Here is a 25,655-nt window from a genome sequence, read left to right as displayed (position 1 = left end):
TGCTTGCTTGCTTGCTCCTCGTGGCTTGCCCAGCCTGCTTTCCTACAGCACCCAGGAACAACTGTCCAGGGGTGGCTCGTGCTCACAGTGAGCTGGGCACTCACACATCACTGATCCATCGAGAACATGCATCATCACAGGCTTTGCCCACAGTCTGGTAGGGGTATTTTTCTCAACAGAAGTTCCCTCGCTCAAAACAACTAGCCTTTGTCAAGCAGACAAAACCCTATCCAGCACATCTCCCAGAGGTAACCCAGTGTAATTATTCCGTGGGGCCAACCTAGAAAGAAGGAGTGCACGCTACTGGCAGAACAGTATGGAGGGACTACAGGAGCCAACCGGAGGTTAGATGATGCCACCAAAATCCCAGCAGTCAAACATGGAGCTTCAGGGGTGTGTGTTTGCTCTGGTGGCTTTTGGTACTTGTAATCCTCCAGGTTCCCCCATTTGCAAAGTGAATTGTTCCTCCATGTCAGCCCATACCAGAAGTTTATAACTTTTTCTGTTCTTTTGTTTTGATTTTGCAGTTTTCAGTAGTTCACGGTAGGGGTTTGTCTTAAGTCTCCAGGGAGACGTTGGACCTTTAGCAGTATTGGATTTACAGAGTTATGGGGACTTTTGAAGTTGGACTCACTGTTGTAGTTATGAGGCGACCATGAGTCTCAGGGACCGGATGCGGGATGGAATGGCTAGAATGTAACACTTCTGCCACAGACTCTGTGTCCAGCCATAGGCGGTGCTATTTGGGGAGGCTACGGAACCTTCAGGAGGCGGCCCCGAGGGAGGAAGTGGGCACCCTGAGCGGGCGGTATGGGTTCAAGGCACAGAGTTTTCTTTCACCCATGGCCTCTGCTTCCAAGTGTTGGTGGGTGTAACCAGCTGACTCACTTCCTGCTCCCACAGCTTGGAAACGTTCCTGCAGCCATGTCTTCCCCACACAAGGGACTGGGCCTCCTCAGAGCATGAGCCAAAATAGGTCCCCCCTCCCTCATAATAAATAAATAAACAATAAATAATTAAATAAATGGCATCGAGATAGGCCAGAAACTTAGATCTCCTGCAAAGGTTTACATTTTTGTGTAAAATCCCCACAGAGCATGAAGGGATGGTGAGAGAGTTCAGTGGGTAAAGGCATTTACCCTGAACCTGAGAACCTGGATAGAGAGAGGCAGAGACAGAGATGGAGACAGAGACAGGAGAAAGCACTGGTATAGTTTGCTTTTCTTACAAGAACACTGGTTCTATCTAACTAGGCCCTGCTTTTATGGCTTATCTCATCTAGCTTTCATTTATTTATTAATTATTCGTGACAGAGTTCTACATAGCTCTGGCTGTCTTGCTATGTAGACCAGCCTGGCCTGGAACTCACACAGCTCTTACCTGCCTCTATCTCCCAAGGCATACATCACCATGTCCAGCTACCTCATTTAACTTGAACTATCTTCTCAAAAGCCCTGTCCCAATCCTGTCACATCGGGGATTCAACGGAGTCTAGTAGAACACAATTCAGTCCATTCTGGAAGAAGCAGCAGCAAGGAAGGACAGTTAAGAGACTGAAGGAGATGATGGGTGATATTTGGTCCCTGGGCTATGTAATGGTAATTGGTAAATGGTAATTCCACTTCGTAAGCCAGAGGCAGGCCTGTTGGTGAGTCTCAGGCTAGCAATGTAGCAAAAGCATTACACACACTCACAGCAATGCCAGCCCCAGCCACAATGTCCCCAATAGCGCCATTTCCATCCAGCCAGTGTGCAGTCAACCAGCCAGGTCTCTGCTTCATGCTTCTCCCCATCCCAGTCACAGACATGAGAAGAGAAGGGAGCCAGCCAGAGGAGGAACTTGTCTCTCAGAAGGAGGTCGCACGCAGTTCTAAAAACTTGTCAAATCACCTCACTGGGTAAGAATGAAGCCCGAGGATGAGTCAGCGGTAGATGGGACCACCCCTGACATGGACTGCTTGGCTGTGTGCATCTTTGGTCCTCTATTCAAGCTTTGGTCTCACTCCAAGATCCCCAGGAGGGGCTTGGGTTTGCCTGATCCCTTTCATCTCTCTTCCCATTCAAAGAATGGGACCACATTCAAAGAATATCCATTTCCTGCTTTGCTTGTGGTTTTTAAAGTCAGTTTGTTGGGGATCAGTGGCCAGGCCTGACTCAGGGCACAGGTCGGGACTTTCAGGTTTAATAACAAGTCTAGAGGGCGTCTAGGTTCTTGTGCCTGATTGCAGTGATTGTAGAGCTACAGGGGCAAACGTAAGAGAAAAGGTAGAATCAGGGTAGAGGAGACCTTGGGGGTAGGGGGTGTCAGGTCCCCCTGTGGCTGGGCTCCCTGAGAGAAGAGCTAAAGCCAAGGTCTTCAGACCTTCCATGGTCCCTAACAGCACTGCCTCCCAGGTTACAGAACGCATTGGCTTTTCTGAGTGTGCTCCTCTGGATGAAGCTCAGGTGGGCTCAGGGCTGTCGGTCTTCAATCCCTGCTGGCCTCTCGTCCTGTGGATGCTGATTTTCTCCTGTGGTGGGACCGCCTTCACCGCTAAGTCCTGTCTTCTTTGTTTAAACATACCTTCCTTTCTTTCTCTACCCCCTCTTCTCTCCTTACCCATTGATTTCTTAAGCTTCCTCCCTTTGCATCTCTCTGTAAGCTTGTGCTCCCATGGCAGGCGCTGCTCATCAAATCTCAGGTGGAGTAGGAAAACACCGGAAGCTGGGAAAAAGGGTTCATTAGGTTAGCGTTCTAGACAGCATTAGTGTGGTGCCGGCAGCTGTTCACCTCATGGCATGTGCTGAGACAGCAACTAACAGATGTTCCGGGGAGGTACCAGCCTAGTTTACTGCCCGCTTCCATGGGGCTTTGCATAAGAGTGAGAATGTTCCGCCAAGGAGAAGTGTTTATTTCCGTTAAGACCTAATTTAGGGTGGAGACCTGGGTTTGCTCTCTGTAACATACACACGCCACTGGTGCTGGCAGGTGGTTGTAATTCCCGTGTTGGAAACATCTGTGGACACACATGCATGGATCCCTGGGACTTGCTGGCCGGCCAGGTTAGCCTAGAGACCTCTTTGTCTTATAAAAGAAGATGTGTGGAGCCTGGGGAATGACACCGACATGCGTGTACACACACATGCACATGAGCTCTCACACATGTGTGCCCACAGACATGTAAATGTACACCCCCCACAATAATAAACACTAACCAACTCTCACTGGCCTTTACTTCTTAACCACTGCCTCCCGGTATCAGCGCCCACCGTGAGGAATGAAATTTCTGTCACATGACCCTTGGAGGACACACCCAATCACAGCAGGCTCTGGTACAGTCCACCTGCGTTGTTTGTAGAATTTACAAACCCGCAAAGTTCACACCAGTAGTGGTGGCACTTACTGCAGGCATTTGTGGTCCCAGGCATAGGGGCAAAGGGTTTCTGTCACCTTGCACTCACCTCCCCAGCCTAAGGAGACTGCACTCTGCCCTCCTGCCTCAGCTCTGTCTGGCTCCAAGCAAACAGCCGCTTGTGCTCTCCTGTCACGTTTGTGTGGTCTGAATGCGCCAAGCATGGTGCCAAGGGGCTGCTCTGTGTTGCTAAGTGCAGAACGGAAGCCTCCTGGATGCCTTAGGGAGTAATCATGTTAGGAAAGCTTCAGCCAGGCAGATGCTATGGTGCTGTGACCTTGACGACAGTGTTGATCAGCTACATGTATTACCTTATTCATATGTATGTGCACACACAGGTGCACATGTGTGTAGACCCGTGCATTTACAGGCAAGTCAGAGGGGCCCTCTCCTACTTTACAGCCGTTACACGGAGGCAGGGTCTCTTCCTGAACCTGGGCTCATGTTTTCTCAGCCATCCCCAGTGACCCCCCTTGCCTCCACCCCATTCACAACTACAGGTGTGTACAGGAGTTACAGATGTGTGAGGAGGGATGCCCAGTCTGTTATGTGTGGGTGCTGGGATTTGAACTCCAGTCCTCATAATTGTGTAGCAAGTACTCTTAACCACGGAGCTGTGTCTCTAGGCCCAGCCACACATATTTTTAAAGGTGGCATAAGCTATGTGTGGCTTGTCTGACAAAAAGGGAAAGACACCCTGAGGCCTACAGTAACCCCATGCATAACTGTCCACATGAGCAATGGCTCAGCGTTTGCCATTCGGTTTCTGCAACAGCTTTTTTTTTTTTTTTTTTAAATTATAATGCTGTTGGCCAATGTCTAGAGCTTCTTACTGGATAGCTCTATCTTAATTATTAACCCATAACTACTAATATATGTATTTCTTCTACATGGTCTTACACCAGACTCACGAGTCCTCTCCTCCTAAGATCACATTGCTACTCTCCTACATTTCCCAGAATCCTCCACCTCTCCTAATCCCGCCTATTTTGCTTCTCTATTGGCCAACAGTGCTTTATTCATTAACCAATAAGAGAAACATATACAGAATGACATCCCCCATCATCTCCTCTTTTCTGTCTAAAATAAAAAGAAGCGTTTTAACTTTAATATAGTAAAATATATAACAACACAGTTATTAAGCAAGAACTATAATTACAATATTTAGTTCAATAACATTTTGCAAGATTTAAAGAAAATATTCCATCATCTATTCTATCTTTGTGAGTCTAAAGTCTTATATGTAACTTACCTTTTATCATAACTAAGGAAAACTATAATCATAACTATCTGTCTTCAACTCCTTCAAAGATCACAGAAGGATAGTATATAAACTCTAGAAATGACAGAGACAACTCACTACCTGGTCAGTCACAGGAAGTTCTTCTGTAATGTTATGTCTTCAGCCCATAGACCATAGTGTGTCTGGCAGACTTCTCTTCAAAGCAGGAAACTTTAAACTGTCTTCTTGTATTGGCAGTTTGTCAGTCACTTTTCTCTGTGTCCTGCAGACTGTCTGGCAGACTCTTGCATGAAGCAGGAACTCTGTAGCAATGTCCATCTTGAATCAGCAGTCACTTTTCTGTGGGTCCTGCATGTCCAGTTTATACAGCATAAAGTCAAACAGTCCAGACAAGAGCAATATCTTGTCCAAATGGCTAGTCTTGCCATAATGAAAGCAAACTCAATAACGAATTTCTTCAATGCCCATCTTCCTCTCAGATGTAATTGGTGTTGCCAGGAGCAGTTGTGTCTCACTGTCAAGAAATTTTAAATGTCATATTCTGTAGGCCTTTGAAAAGTTTGCAGACTATCTATCCAACTCAAATACATCTCTGTATAGCTAGAAAACCTAATTAACCTAAGTTTTGACTATTATAAGTAATCTATAATCTGTACTAAATTATACGTTACATTTTTTTTTGACTTTACAATTTTTTTCTATAACTCTATATAATTTTTTTATTTAATTTTTTTATAACAAAGTCCTATTAAATGAAAACAAACATTTATACACAATATTTGGGAATTCGGGCGTCGTTCTTTCCAAACTACTTCCTGCTGGTAAGGGGCGCTGTCTTGGGGGATTCGAAGAAGATTCAGATATCCTATCTGTAGTCTGTAGGGCTGTTTTGTCCAGCTGTTTGGAATGTAGGATCAGCTTGTACTCTGTTTCAGGCGGTCTGGCGTGATCAAACCACATTAGTCTGGAAGGAATCCACATCTTTTCATTTTCTGTGGAAACAAAAATAGAAATCCTTTTCCCCAGTAACTTGTTCTTCAATTTAAATTTTGGAGTCAAAGTGTTTTTTTTTTTTAATTTATTATTTTACATGTCGATCCCAGTTCCCTCTCCCTCCCTCCCTCCCTCCCCTCCAGCCCTCCCTCCCTCCTTCCCTCCCTTTTGCCCTCTCTGCCCTCTCCCATGCACTCTAAACACCCTCCCCTCCCAAACCCCCACCACAATACCATATGTAGGGGAATGCCATCCAGTTGGGGTCATGTAGCTCTGACAGGTCCTGTGAAGTAGGGACTAGGGCTTCTCTCCTATCTCTAGAATAAGGCAGTTATCCCTCCATGGGGGATATGTTTGCAAAGTCCTTTTGTGCACCAGGGATACATCCTGGCTCCACTGTCTGAGGTCTCTTAGACTGCTCAGACCTTCTGGCTGAGACCCATATTCAGGGGTATCCAAGTCAGTCCCCTGTTGGCTTCCCAGCTATCAGTCTAGTGGCCCTTAGCTCCTTCTTGTTCAGGTAAGCTGTCTCTATGTACTTCTACTGCATGGTCTTGTCCTCTCCATCTGCTTCTGGGTTCTAGTTCGACTCAGTGTTTATGTATGGGTGTTTGCTCCTATTTTCAACAGGCATTAGTTGAGGACTCCATGGAGAAGTTAGTTGTTGATCTCACTCTCCGGGAAGGGCATTTATGATAGCCTTTCCACGGGAGCTGAGATTGCTAGTTGGGAGCAGTCTTGTAGTTCTCTCAACCTTTCTTTGTGTTCAACTTTATCTTCAAACCAATATTGGCTCCCTCTTTTATGTTCTCTCTCTCTGTCTCTGTCTCTCTCTCTCTCTTTCTCTCTCTCTCTCTTTCCTATTTTCCATTCCTAACCAGGCTCAATCCTCCTGGTCGCACATGCCTTCCTCTCCTCCCCCTCATTTTCTCCTACTTCTCTCTCCATTAGCTGTCCTCCCCCACTTTACCTGAGCTCTGGGGGACTTGTCCCTTCCCAGTTCTGTGAGGGACTTTATATGAATATCTTAGAATACAACTTGTATCCTAGTTCCTCTGGTGATGTGAATTATAGGCTGGTGATCATTTGATCTAGTTCTAAAATCCATATATGAGTGAGTAAATACTGTGTTTCTCTTTTTGTGACTGGGTTACCTCATTCAGGATGGTTTCTTCAAGTGCCATCCACTTGCCTGCGAATTTCAAGATACCATTATTTTTTTCTGCAGAGTAGTATTCCATTGTGTAGATGTGCCACATCTTCATTAACCATTCTTCAATTGAGGGGCATCTAGGTTGCTTCCAGCACTATTACAAATAGTGCTGCTATGAACATAGTTGAACAGATGTCTTTGTTGCATGGATGTTAATCCTTTGGGTATATGCCTAAGAGGGGGATTGCCGGGTCCTGTGGTAAACTAATTCCCATTTTCCTGAGGAACCGCCATACTGATCTCCAAAATGGCTGTATGAGTTTGCACTCCCACCAGCAGTGGAGGAGTGTTCCACTTTCTCCACATCCTCTCCAACATAAGCATCACTGGTGTTTCTAATTTTAGCCATTCTGGCAGGGGTAAGATGGTATCTGAAAGTTGTTTTGATTTGCATTTCCCTGATAGCTAAGGATGTGGAGCATTTTCTTAAGTGTCTTTCAGCCTTTTTGATTTCCTCCATTGAGAATTCTTTCTTCAGTTCTGTACCCCATTTTTTAATAGGGTTATTTGGTGTTTTGTTGACTAGTTTCCCGAGTTCTTTCTGTATTTTGGAGATCAGCCCTTTGTCAGATATAGGATTAGTGAAAATCTTTTCCCAGTCAGTCGGCTGCCGTTTGGTCTTGTCAACTGTGTCCTTTGCCTTACAGAAGCTTCTAAGTTTGAAGAGGTCCCATTTATTAATTGTTTCTTTCAGTGTCTGTGCCCCTGGAGTTATGTTCAAAAAGCAGTCTCCTATACCAATTTGTTCAAGGGTACCTCCTACTTTCTCTTCTAAGAGGTTCAATGTGGCTGGATTGATGTTGAGGTCTTTGATCCATTTGGACTTGAGTTTTGTGCATGGCTACAGACATGGGTCTATCTGCAGTCTTCTACACACCCTCACCCAATTGTGCCAGCACCATTTGTTGAAGATGCTGTCTTTGCTCCATTGTATAATTTTAGCTGTTTTGTCGAAAATCAGGTGTTCATAGGTGCATGGATTAATATCAGGATTTTCAATTCGATTCCATTGGTCTACCTGTCTATTTTTATGCCAATACCAGGCTGTTTTCAGAACTATAGCTCTGTAGTAGAGCTTAAAGTCAGGAATGGTGATGCCTCCTGACGTTCTTTTATTGTATAGGGTTGTTTTGGCTATCCTGGGTCTTTTGTTTTTCCATATAAAGTTGATTATTATCCTTTCAAGGTCGGTGAAGAATTGTGGTGGGATTTTAATGGGGATTGCATTGAATCTGTAGATTGCTTTTGGTAAGATTGCCATTTTTACTATGTTTATCCTACCTAACCAAGAGCATGGGAGGTCTTTCCATTTCCTGGTATCTTCTTTAATTTCTTTCTTTAGAGTCACAAAGTTCTTATTATATAGGTCTTTTACTTGTTTGGTAAGCGTTACACCAAGATACTTTATGTTGCTTGTGGCTATTGTAAAGGGTGATGTTTCTCTGATTTCTTTCTCTGCCTCTTTGTCGTCTGAAAAAAATAGGGCTACTGATTTTTTTGAGTTTATCAGCTGTAGGAGTTCCCTGGTAGAGTTTATTGGGTCACTTATGTAAACTATCATATCATCTGCAAATAGAGACAGTTTGACTTCTTCCTTTCCAATTTGGATGCCCTTGATCTCCTTTTGTTGTCTTATAGCATTAGCTAGAACTTCTAGTACGATATTGAAGAGATATGGAGAGAGAGGACAGCCTTGTCTTGTTCCTGATTTTAGAGGAATTGGCTTAAGTTTCTCTCCATTCAGTTTGATGTTGGCAGTTGGTTTGCTGTATATTGCTCTTATTATGTTTAGGTATGTTCCTGTTATCCCTGACCTCTCTAATACCTTTATCATGAAAGGGTGTTGAATTTTGTCGAAGGCTTTTTCCAAATCTAGGGAGATAATCATATGGTTTTTCTTTTTCAGTTTGTTTATATGGTGGATCACGTTGATAGATTTTCGTATGTTAAACCATCCCTGCAATCTTGGTATGAAGCCTACTTGATCATGGTGGATGATAGCTCTGATATATTCTTGAATTCGGTTTGCCAGTATTTTATTGAGTATTTTTGCATCAATGTTCATCAGGGATATTGGTCTGTAGTTTTCTTTCTTAGTTGTGTCTTTGTGAGGTTTGGGTACCAAAGTTATTGTGGCCTCATAAAAAGAGTTTGGCAATAAACCTTCTGTTTCTATCTTGTGGAACAGTTTGAGGAGTAGTGGTATTAGTTCTTCCTTTAATGTCTGGTAGAATTCTGCACTGAATCCATCTGGCCCTGGACTCTTTTTCATTGCAAGGCTTTTGATGACTGCTTTTATTTCATTGCGGGTTATAGGTCTATTTAAGTTGTTTGTCTGTTCTTGATTTAATTTTGGTAAGTGATAGTTATCCAGAAACTTGTCCATTTCCTTTGAATTTTCAATTTTTGTGGAATACAGATTTTCAAAGTATGACCTGAAAATTGTCTGGATTTCCTCTGTGTCTGTTGTTATGTTCCCCATTTCGTTTCTGATTTTGTTAATTTGCATGTTCTGTCTCTGCTTTTTCGTTAATTTGGATAAAGGTTTGTCTATCTTGTTGATTTTCTCAAAAAACCAACTCTTTGTTGCATTGATTTTTTGTATTGTTTTCCTGGTTTCTATTTTGTTGATTTCAGCCCTCAAGTTGATTATTTCCTGGCGTCTACTCCTGCGGGGTGAATTCGCTTCTCTCTGTTCTAAGGTTTTCAGTTGGGCTGTTAATTCTTTTATGTGACTATCCTCTGTTTTCTTCATATGGGCACTTAGTGCAATGAACTTCCCTTGTAGCACTGCTTTCAAGGTGTCCCATAAGTTCGGGTATGTTGTATCCTCATTCTCGTTGAATATTAGAAAGTCTTTAATTTCTTTCTTTATTTCTTCTTTGACCCAGGAGTGGTGCAATTGCACATTGTTAAGTTTCCATGAGTTTGCAGGTTTTCTGCTATTTGTGTTGTTGTTGAATTCCAATTTTAAAGCATGGTGGTCCGATAAGATACAGGGGACTATTCCTATTCTCTTGTATCTGTTGAGGTTTGTTATGTCTCCTAGTATGTGGTCGATTTTAGAGAAGGTTCCATGTGGAGCAGAGAAGAAGGTATATTCTTTTGTCTTTGGATGGAATGTTCTATAGATGTCTGTTAGCCCCAGTTGAGACATAACTTCTGTTAATTCTTTTGTTTCTTTGTTGAGTTTCTGATTTGTGGTCCTGTCTAGTGTTGAGAGTGGTGTATTGAAGTCTGCCACTATAAGCGTGTGAGGTTTTATATGAGCTTTGAGTTTTAGTAGTGTTTCTTTTACGAATATGGGTGACTTTGTATTAGGGGCATAGATGTTCAGAATTGAGACTTTGTGTTGATGGATTTCTCCTGAGATGAATATGAAATGACCATCTTCATCTCTTTTGACTAGTTTTGGTTTGAAGTCTAACTTGTTAGATATCAGGATAGCTACGCCTGCTTGCTTCTTATTTCCATTTGATTGGAAAATCTTTTCCCAACCCTTTACCCTGAGGTAATGTCTATCTTTGGAGCTAAGATGTGTTTCTTGTATGCAGCAGAAGGATGGATTCTGTCTTCGTATCCATTCTGTTAGCCTGTGTCTTTTTATAGGTGAGTTAAGACCATTAATGTTGAGGGTGAGTAAGGTCCGTTGATTGTTGATGCTTGATTGATTTAGGTTTGTTGTTGGCAGTGGTATTGTGAATATATTTGTTCTGCTTCACCCTAGGTTTCTGGTGTAGTTGGATTATCTGTTGCCTACATTTTTGTGGGCGTAGTTACCTTCCTTGGGTTGGAATTTTCCTTCTAATACTTTCTGTAGGGCTGGATTTGTAGATACATATTGGGAAAATCTGGTTTTGTCATTGAATATCTTGTTCTCTCCATCTATATTGACTGAGAGTTTTGCTGGATATAGTAGCCTAGGCTGGCATCCGTGTTCTCTTAATACTTTTAAAACATCTATCCAGGACCTTCTGGCCTTGAGGGTTTCCATGGAGAAGTCAGCTGTAATTTTGATAGGTCTACCTTTATATGTTACCTGTCCTTTTTCCTTCGCTGCTCTTAATATTCTTTCTTTATTCTGTATGCTAGGTGTTTTGATTATTATATGTCGAGGGGTCTTTTTTCTTTGGTCCAGCCTATTTGGGGTTCAGTATGCTTCTTGTACTTTCATGGGCATGTCCTTCTTCAGATTTGGAAAGTTTTCCTCGATGATTTTGTTGAACATGTTTTCAGCACCTTTGAGCTGGGCTTCCTCACCTTCCTCTATGCCTATTATTCTTAGGTTTGGCCTTTTCATGGTGTCCCACATTTCCTGGATGTTTTGTGTTAAGGATTTGTTGGATTTATGATTTTCTTTGGTCGATGAATCTATTTCTTCTAGTTTATCTTCTGCGCCTGAGATTCTCTCTTCCATCTCTTGAATTCTATTGGTTATGCTTGTGTCCATGGTTTCCGATTTTTGCCCAGCTTTTCAATTTCCAGCATTCCTTCCGTTTGTGTTGCCTTTATTTTCTCAATTTCAGTTTTCAAGTCTTGAACCGTTTCCTTCACCTGGTTAACTGTTTTTTCTTGGCTTTCTGCACTTTCTTTAAGGAATTTGTTCATTTCTTCCACTTTTTTGTTTTTTCCTCCATTTCTTTAAGGGATTTTCTCACATCTTCTTTGAGGGCCTCTATCATTTTTATGATGGTGATTTTTAAGTCGTACCCTTCTGCTTCCTCTGCTTTGTTGTTGTGTTGCATTCTAGTTGGTGTAGATTCCCTAGATTCTGGTGGTGTCATGTTTGTCTTTCTGTTGTTAGGTGTTCTCTTGTATTGCCTTCTTCCCATAGTTTCTTCCAGTTGGTGTTGGTGGTGTCTCTTCCCTCTCTCTATGGTCCTTCCCCGATGGGCTTATGTGGATCTGAGATTCAATATCTGTAGCTCTGTGTGGTCCAAGCTCTCTAGGAGGTTTCTCTGCAGACAGGGATCCAGGGATGGGGTCAAGGATGAGGATCCAGAAGAAGATGCCAGCAAGTACTCACATTGGTCCTCTGGCCAATAGCTCTGGCCAATAACCGGCAGAAGAGGACGAGGGCTGAGCTTGAACTTGAGAAGGTTTTGCAGGGTAGTGGGATCTCACTGGAAACTGGCGCTCTCCCGCTGAGACCTCCTTCTTTGGCAGGGGCCTGGATTTGGGGGTCAAGGATCTTGCCCGCAGGAACTCCGAGTGGACCCGCAGAGATAGGCCTATACGTTACATTTTTAAATGAGCTATATAAACACAATACCTAAACAAGAGGAGAAATATACTTACCACAAAATTGACCTTCAATTTGTATCAATAAATGAAAATCCATTTCAATACAAAGCATCCCATTTCTATACCATATTCCCATTTTACCTTTAAGAAGAGATTGGTTGTGATCATTAGCCATTTATAATCAACCCCATTTAAATGAAAACAAACATTTATAGACAATATTTGGGAATGTGGGTGTTGTTTTTTCCAAACTGCTTGCTGCTGGTTGGGAACACTGTAATACCATGGGGATCCTAAGGAGACACAGAAATCCTGTCTTTAGTGGTCTGCAAGGCTGCCTTGTCCCAGTTGTTTTGAATGTTGGATCACCTGAGACTCTGTTTCAGGGGGTCTTGCTTGATCAAACCATATTAGTCTGGAAGGAATCCACAGCTTTTTATTTTCTGTGGAAACATAAATAAAATCTCTTTTCCAAAGCAACATATCCTTATACTTAAATTTTGAAGTCAAAGCATCTTTAAAATATATAAACTGGATTAGTCCAGCAGCTTTTCTTTTAGTAGTTGTTGCTATTTCTTCAGCAGTCAAACAATTCAAAGACAACACAATAGCCCACAGAATCCAGACTCCCTGTGTATTTTCTATTTTTAGATGACATTTTTATTACTCTATTTATTTTACTTTTTTTTTTTTTTTGTATTTTGAGACAGGATTTCTCTGTGTAACTTTGGCTGTCCTTGAACTCACTCTGTAGACCAGGCTGGCCTTGAAATCACAGAGATTTCCTTGCCTCTGCCTCCCAAGTTCTGAGATTAAAGGGGTTAAAAGGTGTGCCATCACACCCATTTACTCTATTTTTTTTTTAAAACTACTATATCTGCTAAATAGCATTGCCAAAATTAAAGCAACGGCTGTTTTAGCTGCTGGCTTTCCAATATGGCAGGGGTACTTTTACGGCCAGCACTGAGAGCTGTGCTCACTGCCTTGGTCTACACAGCCATCAAGCAGCATGCTGCAGGCTTGAAGATGTGGTCACTGCCATTGCCACTCTGCAACAGCTTTATAAAGACTAACTCTTCTTGTTGGCTGGATCAACAAGACGTGTGTCTGTAGACACACATGATACGGGACCATAATTCTGTATATATAACACTAGCATGATCATTAATATTCAGCATACTGGGTGCTAAATTCTAACAACAATGCCAAAAGATACCTCAGTGGCATTAATTAATTAATGTCATAATGACTAGTGACATAGTCGTTATGGCTTCTTTCTTATTCCAAGTTCATTAGGAGTGCTTGCCCGAACATCACATGGGGTAAAGGTTGTTGTGTGTGCACAAGTATACACTTGCTCATGCTTGGGGGTTTGTGTGTACGGATGTGTGTGCACACGTGTGTGAGGGAACACCTTTTGTTTGGGGCCAAATCTCTTCTTGTCCTGGAAGGAATGACAGGTTCAAGGCACAAACGCAACACTACTTAACAGGTCAGACTGACATAAAAGTGTTAATGAAAAATCTTCACTGTAGAGGATGGGGAGACAGCTCAGCTGGTCCACGCTTCCTGTGCTCACAGGAGACCGTGGATATGATCCCCAGGCACATGCTTGAAATCCCAGCCCTAGGGAAGCAGACACAAAGGGTCCCTGGGGCTCTGTGCCCTGCCCAGGCTCCCTCCTAAGAGTCTCAGCTCCTAGTAAAAGGAGATGCAGTCCGTGAGTTCAGCCCTGAGTTTTCCCATCTGCAGCATCTGATGTCTTTGGATGCTCTGTGATCATGGAGGCTGGAGGGTTTGTTTATTTTTAAATTTTGTTTATTTTATGTGTATGGATGTTTTTTCCTGTGTAGTCATCTGTCTGTGCCCCACAGATGTGCCTCTTATCGGCAGAGGGTGGAGGAGGGCATCTGCTCTCCTGTGTCTGCACTTCCGGGGGCTGTGAGCCACCGGGTGAGTGCTGGCAATCCAACTGTGGGTCCTCTGGAAGGGTAGCAGTGCTCTTAACCTCTGAGATACCGTCTCAAAAAGCTGGAGCTTTTGTTTCAACTTATTCTCTAGACCTCCCTGAAGAAGTCCGCTAGAGCAAAAGGAAGATGAACGTCCTGGCTTGGTGAGAGACTAGAACAGGATGGAATTGAGCTCTTAATAACCCGTGTGGGAAATGGACGGTGAGACGAGAGTCCTCTGAGATGGCAAGGCCATGCCTAGTTAGGTTTCTTCACTTTTGCAGAGGGCATGCCATATTACGTGGAGAGACTGAATGACGGGCTTGTCACAGACTCCGAGGAGCAGATTGCCTGCAAGGACATTGCTGTGTGCTTTCCAGGAGTCCACATCTACAGGGGACAGGGGAAAGACAGTGACTGACAGGAAAGCAAACCGGCAGCTGCAGCATGAGCCTGCACCACACCGCAGGATCTGTGGGCTGCGTGCCCCGTCAAACCCACCAGCACCGCAGAGAAGGTGCCAAGCCTCTCTCTGCTCTCACCGGCATCAGTGAACACTTAGTCACCACTGGGCATCTTAAGCAGAATGACCTTGAGTGAGGTAGTGGTCCTCAACCTTCCCAATGCTGTGACGCTAAAATACAGTTCCTCATGCTATGGGATCCTCAAGCATAGTTGCTTTAGTTGCTGCTTTATAACTGTAATTTTGCAATGGCTGTGAATCATAATGTAAACATCTGATGTGCAGGATGTCTGCTGTGAGACTCCCGTGAGAAGACCATTCCATCCCGAAGGGGTCACGACCCACAGGCTGGGAACTGCTTTAGAGGCAAGTGAGCCACTTTGTAGGACTCAGCTTAATGTCGCCAGCTGGGGGTGACAAGGACTTCGGCTCCTGGAGGGGAGACCTGGCCATGTCACTGGAGAAAGCCACCTCCAAGGCAGAGCCATCGCCATAGGACCCACAGGCAGAGAAGTGAGCCCAGTGGTCTATGTTCTTCGGAGTGGCACACGGGAATGATCTGTGTGGCCGTGCACTATGAGGGACAGTGGCTGCTTGCGGTCAGCGTGGCAGGTTCGAGGCTTTGGTTACCATGTGGCCACTGGCCAGCTCTGTGGGCAGAAAGAATTGGAGATGTAGGGAGTCCACATAACCTGAGTGTAAGTGCAAGCATGCCGCTCGGGGTATGGGAATAGAATTAGTGTTAAACAAGTTCAAACTTCAAAAACGTCTCAAGCAGGTTCTGGTCAGCCAAAGCCCCTGGAACAGGTAAGGTAGGCTCTGGTTTGTTCCCACAGGGTGACAGCATGCTCAAGGTCTTGCTATGGGCTCTGGGCTCCAGCTCACCCCAGTCCTGTCCTAATGTCACTGCCCAGATGCTTCGGTCGAGTGCATGAACTCATGGCCCCTGTAGGCTTGAGAGCTGACATTGGTATACATTTGGAGGCTGTGTAAGAGTTGTACTAGGTGTACGAATGGACTTCGGGGGCCCATTCCCCATGGAGGGATACTCTCTTAGCCTAGATACACCGGGGAGGGCAGAGGCTCTGCCCCAAATGATTTGACAGATTTTGATGATTCCTCATGGAAGGCCTCACCCTCCCTGGGGAGTAGATGGGGGATGGGACGGTGAGGGAACTGGGATTAATATGTAAACTTTAAATTAAATAGGAGAAAGAAATTTAAAAAAATTAAATAAAAAGGTGGGAAGAGTCAAAATTTGACCTCATAGCTTTTATCAAGAGAGTGTAACACAGCCAAGGTTGGGGAGCCTCGGGGTAGGACCCACCTTGGAAGCAAAGGCCCATAGCCGTGACTGATGGGAAGGGTGCGGTCGAGACGCCTCTGCCCCCAAGGCAGTGAGCAGAGATGACTCAGGATGAATGCATGAGATAACGGCCAACTCCAGATGAGCTGGAGAATGAGCCACAGGGGCCTGGAACATGAGGGCCTCAGCATTGATCTTGTCCTTCTCATGGCCAGACAGTGAGTGTGTGTGGCTTCCAAGAGAACCCCTGGGCTTGGACTCTTGTGTACCACGTGGGTCTCCTAAGCTCTAAATTGAACATGTGCTTCATAGCAAATATCTTTATTCAAGGAAGTGTTATGGCCCCATCAAGGCCAGAATACCAACATGTTATTAGTAACCAAAGCAGTGACCAAAGCAATACATCATGTACAGGAGTGGCGTGTGCGCAGGACCCTGGACACGTGAAAGTATGTCACATAAATTGTTGGGTAGCTCTCCTACCGATGCAAAGGCTAAAGCTTCATCAGACAATGTCTGAAAGCTTCTAGCCAGGCCTGCTTTGCTTTAAATCGCCTATCTGAGGTGTCTACCAGTGTGTTTTTAAAACTGCCTTGATCTATGACTTCTGTGTTTTGTTTTGTTGAAGTTGTTTTAGTTTTCTTTTTTTGAGACAGGTCTCTCTCCATGACTTGCTTCCTGTTACTCAACATGTAGACCAGGCTGCCCTTGAACTCACAGAGATCTACCTGCCTCTGCTTCCCATGTGCCCAGCAGTGACTTTTGTTTTGTTGCTGGAAAAACTTCATGAAACTTGCTACCACACTGGAACATGGCATTTGGGGTAGCTTGAATCTGTATTCCTGGGTCACATATAACTTGGCCCCAGAATAAATTATCCCTTATTCTCTTTAAGACTTGGGCTGTGTTTTTACTTTGACGGCTGTGGGCGGGACAGTTGTCAGATCTGCCCGTAGTTGGTATATACAGGCGCCATCATGGATTCAGCAGAAGACCTGCTTTCTTTTCTTATCCACAGCACCATGCCTTGCACATGCTTGAGGAGCTTCTAGTCCTGTCCTAAAAACTGTGAAGCTCATGCTGTGGAGTGGTCTGCCTTCTACAAAGGGCTTGGAGATTATCGCCTGTGAAGCGTGCTCAGTGGGTTGTTCTGCAGTAGTAGTCAGTGTGGGCACGCTGCCTTTTAGGCTAGATTTCCAAGTGCTCCTCCACTTGCTGGCCTCTTCCCATCAGTCCGTCTTACTTCCAGTGAGGGCTAAACTAACCTAGATTAGGTTAGTCTCTCCGTGTGTGCCTATGAGGGGTGATCCAGATTAGGTTAACTAGAGCAGGGACGCCTCCGGAACTGGGCTGCACTATCCCATGCACTAACTGAGAAGGAGAAAGTGAGCTGAACTTTCTCCATCTTCCCTTGCCTCTGAGTGTGGTCAGTAGCCCTCACCCCCCTACCCAACCCCAACCCCCCCACCACCAGGAGGGGTGGGGTATCTTGGAACTTCAAAATAAACCCTTCTCACTTAGGATACTTTTGTCACAGCAGAGGTACTTTACCTGTTTCCTCTCCCTTTGCTAGCTTTACCTCTCTGCTGGTTACCCTCAGTGTCTCCTGAGTCTGAGGTCAGCTTCCCGCACCCTCCTCTCTTTGGGTAATGGAGACGTCCCTCCCTCTGGTTTTAATGGCAGGATATTTGGGCCATCAGGCTATGGCTGCCAGATTTGTTACATTTTGAGCCAAGTTGGCTCACCATCATTAGGGATAGGGAGGTCGTGGACCACCACCTCAGTTTCCTGCCAATAGGTGCAGCCAGGAAGCCTGTGAAGGCCAGATCAGGACATCAAAGGATGGCTCCACCCAGCTACCCAAAGCTGTGTACTTTGTTTAAGAACAAAGTAAAGGAAACTTTCAGAGTAACCCTGAAGTCAACACCAAATGCAACAAAAACAAAGACATTTTGCTTTGAGGATATTTTGTGTCCTTCTCAGCCCAAGGAGCTCCCATATCCCTTCCATCTGAGAGCTGCCAGTAGCCTTCATGGAAGTTGACAGAACTGCACTGGGTAAAGGTAAGCTATAAAACCTCTGAGTGCGCATGGGAGCTGGGAGCGCAGGCGCATTCAAGGCTCAGCTCCCGGTGGGTGTTTCAATGTGGCTGTGATACCTGATTCCCAGGTCCTCCCGGTACCGCATCTGCCTGCAGCCTACACAGCCTTCCCCACTGTCTGCCAGATACATTAGGGTTTTCTAAGTCTCGTGTAGGTCCAGGACCACAGCTTACACAAGAAAGCTACTCTCACTGTCCTTCTCAATGCGGCCATCCAGTGTCACTGCTGTGGAACTGTCCACATACACTGGCAGGTGGTGTGCCCTGAGCCCTGTCTCTGATGTCTGCAAGCTGAGCTTGCTGTTGGCAAAGTGGCAGACTGTCCTGGCCCATTATGTTCGGTCCTGTCTCATTCAGGGAGAAGTTCCTGCCCTTCCGTGTGTGTGTGTGTGTGTGTGTGTGTGTGTGTGTGTGTGTGTGTGTACACAAATGCGTGTATGTGTGTGTGTGTACACAAATGCGTGTATGTGTGTGTGTGGGGGGGTGCATGCTCAGACTTGCCCAGATCCAAGAACATCGGGGCAGCTTGTATTTGTTCAATTTATTGCACCAGGAAACTGCACAGGGAGTGACCCAGCTAGCAGAGGCTGTACTTCTGAGGATGTCCTTTCTATTTTGTGCTGGGTTAAAGCAAACTTCTGGCATTGGGGAAACTCTACTATGTAGCCCCATGTACTTGTGTGCCAATTTTCCCTCTTAAGGGGGGTTTTAAGCATCTTTTTCACAGAAATCTTTCTACCTATACGTACTCAATGCGGGGGAGGGGAAAAACATGAAGGGACCCAATGCAGAGTGAATTCCAGGACAAATGAGAGTTACACAGAGAAACCCTGTCTCAAAAATATAGAAAAGAAACAGAATAATAAAAAAGCCACAGATGGAGAGAATCTGGATACTGTACGGTATTCTATTGTCTTTGTATGGTTTGACTGCTGAGGAAACAACTGTTAAAGGATATACTGCTGGATTAATTCAATTTATATATATTAAAAATGCTTTGACTCCAAAATTTAAGTCTAAGGACAAGTTACTGGGGAAAAGGATTTCTATTTTTGTTTCCACAGAAAATGAAAAGTTGTGGATTCCTTGCAGACTAATGTGGTTTGAGCAAGCCAGACCCCCTGAAACAGAGTTGCTGGGGATCCAACATTCAAAACAGCTGGACAAAGCAGCCTTGCAGACTACAGCCAGGATTTCTGAATCCTCTTAGGATCCCCATGACAGCGTCCCCTATCAGCAGGAAGTAGTTTGGAAAGAACGACGCCCAAATTCCCAAATATTGTCTATAAATGTTTATTTTCATTTATATGGGGTTGGTTATAAATGGTTAATGATCATAGCCAATTCTTTTTAAAGGTAAAAAGGGAATTATGGTATAGATATGAATACTTTGTATTGGAATAGATTTTCATTTATTGATACAATTTAAGGTCAATTTTGTGATGTGTATATTTCTCCTCTTGTTTAGGTATTGTGTTTATATAGCTCATTTAAAAATGTAATGTATAATTTAGTACAAATTATAGATAGTTATCTATAATAGTCAAAACTTAAGTTATGTTTTACCTATAATAGTCAAAACTTACAGCTAGGTGAGTTAGGTTTCCTAGATATACAGAGATATATTTGAGATGGATAGAAATTCTTCAAACCTTTCAAAGACCTACAGAATATGACATTTAAAATGGTTTAGGGGCTTTCTTGACAGTGAGACATAACTGCTCCTGGCAACACCACCTGCATCAGAAAGGAAGATGGACATTGAAGAAACTTGTTATGAAGTTTACTTCTAATATGGAAAGACAAGCCATTTGGACAAGATAATGCTCTTGTCTGGACTGTTTGACTTTATAATGTATAAATTGGACATGCAGGACCCACAGAAAAATGACTGGTGATTCAAGATGGACATTGCTACAGAGTTCCTGCTTCATGGAAGCAGGACACAGAGAAAAGTGACTGACAAACTGCCAATACAAAAAGATAGTTTAAAGTTTCCTGCTTTGCTGAAGAGTCTGCCAGACACACTATGGCCTATGGGCTGAAGATGGAAGATTACAGAAGAACTTCCGGTAGCTGACAAAGCAAGTTGTCTCTGTCATTTCTAGAGTTTATATATTATCCTTCTGTGGTCTTTGATGGAGTTGAAGACAGATAGTTATAGTTTTCCTTAGTTAGGATTAAAGATAAGTTACATATAGGACTTTAGACTCACAAATATAGGATAGATGATAGAATAGTTTCTTTTAATCTTGCTAAATGTTAATGAACTAAATATTGTTAACTGTGATTGTTATTTGATAACTGTTGTGTGATATATTTTGCTATGTTAAGGTTAAAACCCTTCATGTTATTTTAGACAGAAAAGAGGAAATGATGGGAGATGTCATTCTGTAAATATGTTTCCCGTACTGGTTAATGAATAAAGCACTGTTAGCCAATAGGAAAGGAAGATAGGACGGACTAGGAGACAAGGAGGAAAGAGGAAGTAGTAAGGAGGAGTCAAGATGGAGAGTCTGGAGAAAGCAGAATCGCCAGCTGCCTCTCCCTGGTAAGACCACGTGGAAATACATAGAAATGGGTTAATAATTAAGACAGAGCTAGCCAATAAGAAACTAGTACCTGGCCAACAGCATTATATCAAATACAGAGTCTCTGTGCATTAATTGGGGCAGGCGGGGCCACAGGACAAGACGGGACAAGGCGGGAGGAAAAACCTTACTCCTTATAACCCAATATATCTATGGCTTGTCCGGGTTTCGGCTCAAGCAAAGGGGTGAGCAACCATTGCTTTTTAAAGCCTCATAGGGTGACTGAGGTCCCTCAGAACATTCACCCCCAATGTCTCCTGGCTTTGCCTCATCATCTGCTTTTACTTACATACCCGAGTCCCAGAAAGCAGTATCTCTCTTCTGAGCTCTTTGTTAACTGGTGGGAAGGAGGCAGAGGAAGGTAAGCCACAGGACTTTAGCGTGTTTCTCTGGGTTTTGAGATCTGCATGGAAACCAACTACGTCTTTATGACATTCTTCGTCACAAGTGGATAAAATCAAAACAATTTCTTTTCCTTTTTACTTCCTTGTAAATTAAGCTTGTCTATATTTTTGTGGGCTGGTGAGATTAATGAACACAATGTGCAATAATTAAATCAAAGTAATTAGCACATTTCTATGCTTCAAATGATTATCAGTTTTAGGGCGAGAATCTGAGAAACTGACTCTGAGTAATTTTGAAATGTACAAAGTTGTCGTTGGCTCTATTCATCTCCTGTGTGGCAGGTACCACAGAGTGCCAACTTAGTCCTCCTGACCCTGACCTTCATTTTCTGAGTCCTTTGAGACACAGCGGCCACTGCCACCGTCTCATGGAGGCACACTGTGCCTGCCTCAGTCATCACAGACGGACCTGGGGACTGCCTCAGTCATCACAGACGGACCTGGGGACTGTTTCAGTCATCACAGATGGACCTGGGGACTGTTTCAGTCATCACAGACGGACCTGGGGACTGTTTCAGTCATCACAGACAGACCTGGGGACGGGACTGTTTCAGTCATCACAGCGGACCTGGGGACTGCCTCAGTCATCACAGACGGACCTGGGGACTGTTTCAGTCATCACAGACGGACCTGGGGACTGTTTCAGTCATCACAGACGGACCTGGGGACTGCCTCAGTCATCACATACGGACCTGGGGACTGTTTCAGTCATCACATACGGACCTGGGGACGGAACTGCCTCAGTCATCACAGACGGACCTGGGGACTGTTTCAGTCATCACAGACGGACCTGGGCACTGTTGGCACTCCCTCATAGGAGGCAGTGGAGAGCTCCATGGGAACTCACCTGAGATGGCTACTCCTCCACACACGGGGTTGGGGTGGTGCTACGGGAGGATGTAGAATATGAGCTGAGGAAGATGAGGCAAGGCTCCATCTGTGTGGCTACAAGGGAGCCAGCGTCCTCCTGGGGGAAGACTTCCCGGTGTGGTAGCTTTAGGAGTGCCTGCATTCCTGCCAGTAAGCCCTCATCCATGCAAGCCCACTGAACATACTGGCCACCCAGGGCGAACTTGGCTGAAACCTACTTTGGTTTATTATTGAGACCTTATAAGGAGGGGTCGGTGGCGTTGGTGTCTCCAGAGGAGAGATTCTCCCAACACTTGGCTGTTGTGGCTAGTCATGCAGTGAACGTGGAGCACACACACAGCACGCAAATATCCATGGAACCGATTCAAACTGGGTAAGTAGTGCCGGAGAGGCTGGGTTAGTCCTTCACCTGATTTTACTTTGTTCTTTTCGGTAATGGCTGTGCTAATCCCCATCCCCACAGTCACATAGTTTCTTTGTCGTTTGGCTCTGCCTGAAAAATACCTGTCCAGATTCATGCTCATTTTCCTCTGGCCTCTCTCTTTCCAAAGCTGGGGGTTAACCCAGGCCCACACACCAGGGAGGCGGGTGCGCTCCCACTGAGCCACAGCTGTAGCCCCTCTGTCCTATTAAAATCCAGTGCGTGTTTTCTTGATACTGGGTTATTTAAGTTCCTTGTGTGTTTTGACTATCAAATCCTTGTTGGAATGATGGACCACAGATATTTTCTTTCAATCTGTTGGTTTCGTCTTATATTGTTGATTGTTTTGTTTTTGGTTCAATGGCTTTTTATTTTATTATAGCCTCATTTTCTGCTTTTGAGATCAGCCCTTTGGGTATGAAATTAAAAAAAAAAAAATCATTCCCTGGATGAACAACAGGGGATTTGTCGCCTGTGGGGTTTTGTTGTTGTATGTTTGATTGATTTTTCTTTTTTGTGGGTTTTGTTTATTTGTTTTTTAACTTTACAGTTTCTGTCTATATGTTTAGGTTCTTTATTTTCAAATTCATGTATTGTGTGTGCTGCTTAGGTTAGTTTTGTTTGTTTGTTTGTTTTGTTTTGCCAACTTAATACTAGAGTCATTTGGAAGAAAGAATCTAACACTGTGAACTTCTCAAATGGCTTTAATTATGTTGAGTTATCTCCATTTGTGTCCAAATTGTTGGTGAGGTTGTTGCTTGTTTGTTTTATCATGAAAGAATGTTGAACTTTGTCGGTTTTCTGTAGTTAATGAGTAGACCAGTTGGTTTTTTTTTTTTTTTTTTTTTTGTTTCATTCTCTTAATGTCATATAGTGTATATAATGACTTTTTATGAAGACATAATAGTGATACAACTTTATGGGGTATATTATGCTAACTGAATCTGTGTACACAATGTGCACCAAGCTCTATGAAGTTCCATTTTTCTAAACATTAGTCATCTATAACGCGTCTATTGACTTCTGTATGGCCACCCTTGAATCCCAGGGATATATGTTCTACTTGGTTACAGCAAATGGTTCATTTAATGGGGGGGGGGGTTTAGTTTACTTGCTTGGTGTTAGAATATCTCATACCTCTATTTCTGGAGAGTATCAGCCTGTTGCTCACTTTCTCATCCTGTGCTTGTCTGGCTTTACCATCTGCTAAGGCCAATCTCATAATAATTAAATTATTTTTTCCTCTTTGGAGGGGTGTGGAGTGGAGAATTAGTGTTTGGTCTTTTGTGCATTGATTGGAAGAATTCAAGAATGTACACGTCATCATGTCTGACACCCCCAACCCCACAAGATGTTTTATTATGATTAAGTCACCTTGTGCATGGTTGGTGTGTTTGGGTTTTGTTTCTTCACGATTCGATCTTGGAAAGAGATGTGTTCATAGGAATTTATCCACCTCTGCTACATTTCCTGATGTGTTATTATTTAATCTCATGATTAAATGGTATTTCTGTGGACTCCAATGAGATACATACTCTTTAAGAGTTTACCACTGACACAATCTGAGACCAGCTCTTTGTTCAGTTGGATTCTGTAGAGCCCTTAATTTCTGCTTTGTTTTTCTCCTTTCTTGGTACTCAACATCTTAGTTCCTTCGCTGGTTCATTGAAGATTTGACATGAGCAGATTGAGTCTTTTTTTTCCTTTTCAGTGTATAAGGTTCTACAACTTCTGCTGTGCCCCCCATAAGTTTTAGTGTGTTAAGTTTCTGTTTTTGTCTCCCAATAATTTTTTATTTCTTTTTCAATTACTTCATGGCCTCATTGGTTATTCGGGAGCCCGTTGCTTATTTTCCACATAGATTCCCTCGGCACTGCCTGAGGGCTCTGCCTCTGGGAACTCCTGTGGGTATTGAAACCTGTGGCTGCTCAGGATCTGTATAGAAAATGGTGTCATGTTTGCATCTGGCCTGTGTACATCTTCTGGGTTTTGTAAACAACCAGAGAAGTAATGCTACAGTATTTAGAGATTAAAGACCAGAATCGAAGTCTGTGCATGCTCAGGACTGACTAGATATTTTTAGCAGTTACAGGCTGAGTCCAGTGCACAGACAGATAGGTACAGGGGTTTCCTTTACATGTAATTCCTGAAGTTGCTTCTGCTCTTGATGTTTGGGAAGAGCTCTTTCATATAGCTCCAGGCGTGCCTGAAGAAGTGATCTTCCCTATAGAATGCCCCGTGTGCATTTGACAAGGATCTAAATTCTGTGCTGATGAGAAGTGTGCTGTAGCTACCTGACGGGTTTAAAGCATTTCCTCATTAAGTTTTTATCTAGAGGATTCATCTACTGTTGAAAGTGAGTTTCTGATGTCTCTTTCTGATGTCTTCTAACGATCTGTCTCTCCCTTCAGATCTGCTTATATTTGTTCTTTATTTAAGCATGCATACACATTTTGTTTTCTCTTGGGTATGCTTACAACTTTTATATTCTCTTGAAGTGATCCCTTCATCATTGTATAATATTTGTCTGTATTTCTTCTTGACAGTTTTATTCATTTATTTATTTATTATTATTTACTTCAAATCCATTTTGCTGGAGTAAATATACTGAGCCCTGTTAGCTCTGGGCTTCCATTTATGTGGGGCATCTTTCAGTGACCTCCAGTTTGGTCTGTGCTCTTACACGGGAGGTAATGTCTTGCAGGAAGCCTATGATTTAGTCTTGTATTTTTATCCACTGAGTAGTTCTGTATTAACTAGAGAGGTTAATCCATGCACACTTACCAGTAGCAAAGGAGTTCGCTGCTATTTTGTTACCATTTTCTAACCTCGTAGATACTTTGTTTTTTCTTCCTTACTGTGATTTCCTGGTTCTCTGTTGTCCTATGATTGGAATCTCTTCTACTCAAAAAAAGTGTGCTTGTATGTGCTTACACTAATGATTTGTCCTTCGTGGTCACCGAAAGCTTCAAGCAGAACTCTGTACTTAAATTAGTCTGCTTTGGCTGCATTCAAGCTCTATGCCTCTCTTGGAGCAAATGATGAAGACATCTGGAAGAAGGTGAGTCTGGGAGAGTGGTGTCCCCCCCCCAGTCCTGACAGCCAGCTGGCAGGGAGTGACGTCAACCTGAAAGTCGTGGTGAAGAGCACTAACAGTGACTGTGTGAATATAATAAAGCAGAGTGACAAAAGGCACAATTGAAGAATGAATGGGACCTGGATTTGGGGGACTGCTTGTTTTTAGAACATAGAGTGGCATGGCCATGCTGGAATGATAAATAACTGGCCCGCTGTTTTGTGTCATTAATATGGATCATTATGTTGCACACTTTTGCATGTGTTTTGATAAAAATAATTTCTAGCACTGTGAAGCTTTCGACACCTTGAAAGATCTAACACTAGAATTGTAAATGTTATTTATGGATACCTTCTAATGCCGTTGAGAAGTTCAAATCTCTATTGTAT

Source organism: Phodopus roborovskii, unplaced genomic scaffold (genome assembly GCF_943737965.1).
Source record: "Phodopus roborovskii unplaced genomic scaffold, PHOROB, whole genome shotgun sequence".
NCBI lineage: Eukaryota > Metazoa > Chordata > Mammalia > Rodentia > Cricetidae > Phodopus > Phodopus roborovskii.
The sequence above is the reverse complement of the archived record's forward strand: the minus strand, read 5'-3'. Positions refer to the sequence as shown.